This window comes from Nuphar pumila, chromosome 7, assembly GCF_984573655.1.
Source record: "Nuphar pumila chromosome 7, dmNupPumi1.hap1.1, whole genome shotgun sequence".
Taxonomy (NCBI): Eukaryota; Viridiplantae; Streptophyta; class Magnoliopsida; order Nymphaeales; family Nymphaeaceae; genus Nuphar; species Nuphar pumila.
The window spans coordinates 127,825,334-127,832,202 of NC_143255.1; the positions used below are offsets into that span (position 1 = coordinate 127,825,334).

Genomic DNA, 6,869 nt, shown 5'->3' on the forward strand with positions numbered 1-6,869 from the left:
GCTCGCTCATTCTGCAGTGTAATTTCCTGCTGCTTCCATGAAAAACCAATCAGTCTAGACTTAATAATGCTAATGAAGAAAGACTTGCATTATGGCAATACACCTTGTTCTCTGTCGGATCTAGCTCAGTTCTCTGGTAATGAAAGAAATATCAAAATAATGATAACCACAGAATTTAAAGATCACTAGGAGGGTTATTTTAAATGGTAACCTTTGGGGCAAGATGTGAGTCAATTTCTAGGCTTACCATCATCATGAGTTTTTCTTCAAGCTGCTTAGATGGATTGGATGATGAAGATGAAAAAGGCAAACCAGCGAAAGTATTGCTTATTGGTTTTTTTAAAACAACTCCCACATCAAATGCAAAACAGAATATCATAGTATTCCTGTATTTTACAAACTCTACCATAAAAATCATATAACTTGCATATTCTGCAGTCTTGAATCCCAACTTCTTTCATGACAAGCCAATCACCAATCCACCAACACTTGAGAACAAATAATCAACAATGGTTTATGCTATTATGAACACACATTGACACAAAAGATCAAAGACAAAAAGGAAAAGAGTTCCAATCCCAAGAAGCAATCTATCTTTCCAATCTTCCACCTGCAAATTTGACACGAGAAAAAAAGATTCATGTGGTTACCAAGCCTGAAGAAAGAGAAGACCATAAACTGCAACCAGTATACCTTATTCAAGAAACAGTAAACTAACGCACAAAGAAACAGGGAACTACCTGTATTTTGAGACTTTGATGAAGCCTTTGCAGGGAAAGAGAGCACAACACAAGCTTGATTCCAGCATCTATGTCAATTCCACAAAGACTGGATCATCAAGGTCTCTTTCCACTGCTTTAGAAGGATATATTCAGCTTGTTTCTTCTCAAAACCAGCAAGAAAACCTCCCTTAACTCAGCATAAAAATTACAGCCTCTCTCTTAATGTCGTGATCCCTGCGAATCATCCTTACTAGTTTGCTGCTGTTGTTGTTGCTGCTGTTGCTGTTGCTGCTGTTGGATTTGAGCTCCTCTATTCTGCCCAATCTGATGGTAGTAATTCAACGCCTGGGAGGTCAGCACTCCAATATGGCCATCAGGAGAAAGCCCAAGCTCCAACCCTGGAAGAGACTGATTGTGGGTACCCAAGATTGAGCTTAGATTCACAGGACCAAGATGAGTGCTCGGCATTTCGAACCCCGAAAACCCGATTCTTGGTATGAAATTCACATTCTCAGACCCCAAATTTGATGTTGAAGGAGCAGAGGAGTGTAAGAACCCAGAGGTGAACCCACTCACACTAGGCCAGAAGCTACCAGTAGCTGAATGAGATCTACCGACAGTCATGGCCCAATTGCTCCTCCCACCTCCAATTCCTTGACCCAACTCATCCATCTTTTGATGAAGCCCAGCAGAAACAGAGCTCCCCTGTGCAGACATGGAGCCACCAGCGGCTGCAAGGGCTGAGGCAGGGATGGTGCCTGTCCCCGTAGCTGCTATGATGGATGGCTCAGACTGTTGCAGCAACCACTGTATGGTCTCCCCATCAGATTTGTGGCCTAATTCTCTTGTGAGTTGGAAGATTCTTGCAGCACATAGAGCAGGCATCCTGATCCTCCTTCCCCTTCCATCCACCTTTGTGTGCCTGTCCTTGTTAGAGCTTCTCTTGGGAGCAAGCTGCTTCTTACCTTCCTCTTTCTCGGCCACCACTATCTGCAGATCCTTTGACTCCATCTTGTTATCCCTCTGGAGACCCAGGGCTTGATGGAACTTGGGCACCTCTTGAGATGGGGCCTTTGAAGAACCCTTGGGATCCATCGTGAGTAAAAGAAAGATGGTCCTTTTCTATGAAAGTTGGCCCTCAAAGTTTTAAATTTTCATGAGTTTTCACTGTTTGTTTATACCAATAGAGTTCTGTGACGAGGACGAAGGCAGGAGGGTTTCAAAAGAATGAATAGGAAAAGCAAGAAGAAGAAAGGAAACAGGAGAGAGAGAGAGCTCCTAGACAAAGAAAATAGACCCAAGGCTCTACCCAATTTCAGAGAGAGAGAGAGAGACCTAGCTACAAAAGAGAGAGAAATGGTAGAAGTAGAACTACCCGAAGTCAGAGAGAGATGTACTAATTTACTAGAGAGAGAAAACTTCTATTTCAGTCTTTCTACTCAAGTTGAGAGAGAGAGGTTTTTAGTTTTTACCAAGTTACTAGGAGAGAGTATCCTCTCTACGAGTCAGAAAGAGAGACTAGATTTCCCAAGTCACCACATGGAGAGAGACCTTTTATTTTTAACTGTCTTCTGCTGATGCTGATGGAACCTTTTTGACCGTTTGGGGTATAAGGGTTTTGACTGTTCGGAAAAAATCAACTTTAACCGCCACCCCTCCCCCCTTTCCCCTTCCCCACAATCCATGGATGATTCTCTCTCATTATTTCCCTCATCCCATCTCCCATGGCTGCTGCCATTATTGTCACCATGTATCTCTTCCAAGCAACTCAACATCCCCACGTGGCGTCCTGCCAATGGTACAGCTGGTGAAAGAGTGGTAACAGGTAGCTTTGATTGCCACTGCCCCTCTTTTCCCTTTACCCCTTTAATTTCTCTTTTATGCTTCTGCTGTACGCCAGTAACGTTACAGAGGGGCAGAAATAATGAACGAGCCACCTCTCAAAAAAATAAGATGGATGGTCATTGCATTCACATTAGTTTCTCACCTTTTTTCTTTATTCTATATTCACATCTCTTTCTTTTTATCCCTTCTTTTTCTTAAGAACCAAAGTTTGCTTTTTCTTGGTTTCGAGTGTTTGGAGTAGATTCTGACAGAATGAACCCTTTACAAAGGAGCTGTTTGCTTGTTCTTTTCCTTTTTCAGATCCAAAGCTGCATGTATGAGGTAGTGGACCTGATAATCCTAAAAAATGATTCATAGGGGGTTGGAAACATGATCATGTTTTAGGCTATAACATATAGTCCTAAGAATTAAGAAATCATTGATAGGGGTTAGACAGGATCATGTTTTTGGGGCTATGACTGTATGACATCCCCTATCTCATGGGTACTTTGGATTTTTTTAAGGGGCTAAGTAATAACAACCCCCAACCCCAAATATAACAACACAAGCTGTTTGCCTCCATAAAAATGACAAACTAGTACCACAGCCTCACTTTCTTCTTACAAAGGCTGCATCATAAGAAAACGATGAAAATGTGGTTTTGTGGTTTGGGGTTTCTGTTGTTTACTGTGAGGAAGGATAATGGTAAGGTCCCTACTATCCTGTTTGTCAGAAACAGCACAATTGAGGAATTGACTGTACTGACACGAGTTCCCTAGCTTTCACCATGTTGGGGCAGGTTTGGTTTGTTTTTAAAAATTTGAACCACACAAGGGATGTGGTGGGTAAGGGCTCTTCCCTTCTTTTATTTTGCTTGCTTTAGTGTGTTGAAGTCTGATTTTATTGGTATTGATAATAATGACAGGCGTGGCTAAGGTGTGTATTGGTGCTTGCATTGCTTGTCAATTGTGCTTCCCACCTTGGGGACATGAGGCCCCCCACTTCTTTGTCATCTCACTGTGAATCACATGAAATTCAAATTTTAAATAAAAAGGACTTCCATTTATATGGCTTGTATCATGCTTTTACTAGGGTTATAAGCTTTTATTCATTTACATTTTATTTTTCACTGTTGCTTTATGCATTTACTGTTTATTTTTTTCACTGTTCTGCTTTTGTTCCAATATACATAATATGCTTTCCTTTATAGAGCTTGACTGACGTGTTGACACAAAAAGATAAACTTTGGGCCTACTTACAATTTTTTATGTGATTTATCACTGCCTCTTTTATTCTTCCATCCATGTAAAAAGTTTTTCTTAGTTCCTTCTAGACTTAACCACTCCAATCTTAATACAAGGTTTCCTTTTTTATTTTTTATTTCGTTTTCTTTGTTGCAGTTGCAGTTGCTATTAAATAAGGTTAATGAATATTTAAATGACTGCAAAGCCATGATATCTCAAAACCCCTTTTATTTTTTGTCTTTTTCATGACACTTTTAGCCTTCTAGATCAAGGCACTAACTAACCCTACCATATTATCCCATGAATGATGTATACCATGCTCAACTGGTAATGAAAAGATTTGTTTTCCTCTAAAAAAAACAAAAACTAGCCCTACCATATTATCTTTTACTTTCTTCCCAGTATGAGGCATACCAGAATTCTATATAACATACAATGTTCTTGATTACTCTTTTTTTTTTATTTTTTGTTTTTTTAACTTCTTGATTACTTAGTGGCCTGCTCAAACTACCAGGCAGTTATTCAACCACTGGTATACCAGTGGGTTCGAACTTGCAACATCCCATCACATGGTGACTTGCACAAACTGCTCCTACCATATGGTCAGAGTCTCAGTTGGTTAGCTTCTCTAGCAGCTGAGCTGGTTAAGCTGAACTGGGGCTGTTCAGGGTAGGCTAGTTTAAGTCCAGACCTAGTTCAAGCTCAGGTTTGGTTTGTGATAAGCCGAACTCAGTTTTTTATTCAATAGTAATAGTAATGATAGGGTGCCCCAAGAACACCTACTCCCACCTAAACCTAATAGAAGCTTCAAATTTTCAAAACTTGAGTGGTTTTTTGTTGATCAAAACATATAGATATGATCTACAATCATTATTTAGTGAAAAAAGGTTTTAGATCATGTGATTATAGCATACGTGTAGGTTTTTTAAAGTCTTCAAAAATCAAGGGCTCACAATGTAACAAAATCTCATGACTTGAGAAAACCTATTTAAAATTCCAAAAAACATGATTCATATCAAATAAACTGTGTTAATTGAGTTCATCTATAAGGTCTGATTGAGAAGATGCAAGTTACAACTTTGATTTCTAGTAGGTGCTCGGCCCGGAGCACCGTAGCATTACTCTTTATTCAATGCGGAGTACCAAACCCAAAACTTCTCTATTACAAATATTTCATAATTACACGTGCCTAAGCGGAGCCGAGTACCTTTTGTTCATGCTCGACTCATTATGCTAAACAAGCTACTCGTGGCTTCACTCATCGAGCTTAGTTTGTAAGCCCTAGAAAGCTTCATTTGAGCCAAGTGGAGGCATGATTAGCTTGGCTTGTTTTCCAACCTTAACCTTTGATATCATAGCACTTTATCGAACAAATATCCTGCAGTTAAATGAGTCATAAAAATAGCAATTTACGGGCTAATATACTTTTTAAAAGCACAACTGATGCTAGTTAATGAAGTATACTAGATATGGGAAAATAGCAAACAAACGATGCTGTCAAAATTGAGTTGATACATCTTACCCCTATGATTTTCATCTCAAAATTATGGTACATTCAATAGTAGCAAATATTTACCCACTAGATATTAATATCTTGTAGAGCGTGTTCACATACCATGTCACATTGACACGTAACTTAGAGGGCAACTGACCGGACTCTAACACTTATTATTTTAATGTTTCTAATATTATTTTAACACTATTTAACAATATTATAATAAAAAATAGATTTTATTTATGAAAATATAAAAAAATTACTCTTAACAGATAAAAAAATAATCTGTCGCCATATCCTATTTTTCCAAAAAAAAAATCGAAAATATTGAACTCTTCATGAGCCTAGTTGCACCCCTATCTTTGCGATATGGCTCATTTATGTGTTGTGCATGTGTAAATGCAAATGCGTGTATGAGAAAATGTTTGGAATATGTTGCCAAGATGAAGCCGGATGAGATGAAACCTTCACGTCCATTTTTTTTAGGAAGGGGGCTTGGGTGAGTTTGTATATATAAAAAAATATATATAATTTTTATGTGTGATATATATTTTAAGTGCAATACATAAAGAGATGAATATATATATATATATATATATATATATATATATATATATATATATATATATATATATATATATATATATATATATATATATATATATATATATATATATGTGTGTGTGTGTGTTAACTGAAAATATATGAACAAGAGTGTGAACTAGGCATTTCAGACACTTTTTTTTTACAAATATAACCTTGCATATGTATTCGGCATGGTTCATTTGCTGGGAATTGACAGTTGAATCATGTATTTCGATAAAAAAAGTGTGATTTTTTGATGCTTGAATATTTACAAAAATTTTAAGCTATTGATTTTCAAGCCTTAAAAGATTGTTCTTATGCATAATAACCGGATGATCTAAGAGTCTTTCTATAAAACCAAGCATCTAGATCACATTCATACAGTGAAATTTAAAAAAAAAAATTACATTGAAAAAATGCGGGTCTTATTCAGAACTCGGGTCAAGTCCAGGTCTGGTATAAAATTTCACAAACCATACCCGGGTCAATGTATTAATTGGACCTTCGGGTTTGGAACCGGGTCTTATTATTTATCACCATACCCGCACCCTATACCCTATAGGGTTTGCTTCGGGTAGGGTCCGGGTAAAACAGGCCCGTACGTTGACACCCTTGAGCCCATTGACGTAAGCCCCTATATCCCCCTTGTCCACTAGAGACTACACCCAGCTTTGGCCTTGCGACAAGGGATGAACACCCTAGAGTAGATCCAATGATCGTGCTTGAGTAATTTGCAAAATACTCGCCACACAAAACACAGAAAATAACTGTGCTTGTAGCGATTTTCTGTGTTTTGTATGGCCTGGATAACTTTGTAAAGTACTTGGGCCCAATCAGCTAACCCGGCCTCATGTACACCGATGGGTTTTGAGCTCAAGACATCTACGAGCTCATGACAAACGCCTTACCCCACTATATTCAATGAGCTAAGCCTTAGTGGGCCCCATCTATAATGTGTACATAAAAAAAGGCCAAATTTGTTGAACCAAAAGACTACAT

The 6,869-nt window shown here is 38.2% G+C and overlaps 1 pseudogene across 1 annotated transcript; it reads right to left on the reverse strand.

The window, feature by feature from the left end:
* Window positions 1-361: 361 nt before the first annotated feature.
* Window positions 362-2,059, reverse strand: LOC149833450 (transcription factor TCP20 pseudogene; annotated as a pseudogene). Its single transcript, XR_016433170.1, has 2 exons — window positions 741-2,059; window positions 362-610 (listed from the first exon to the last, which is right to left on the reverse strand). The product of XR_016433170.1 is annotated as a transcription factor TCP20 pseudogene (transcript).
* Between the last annotated feature and the right edge of the window lie 4,810 nt (window positions 2,060-6,869).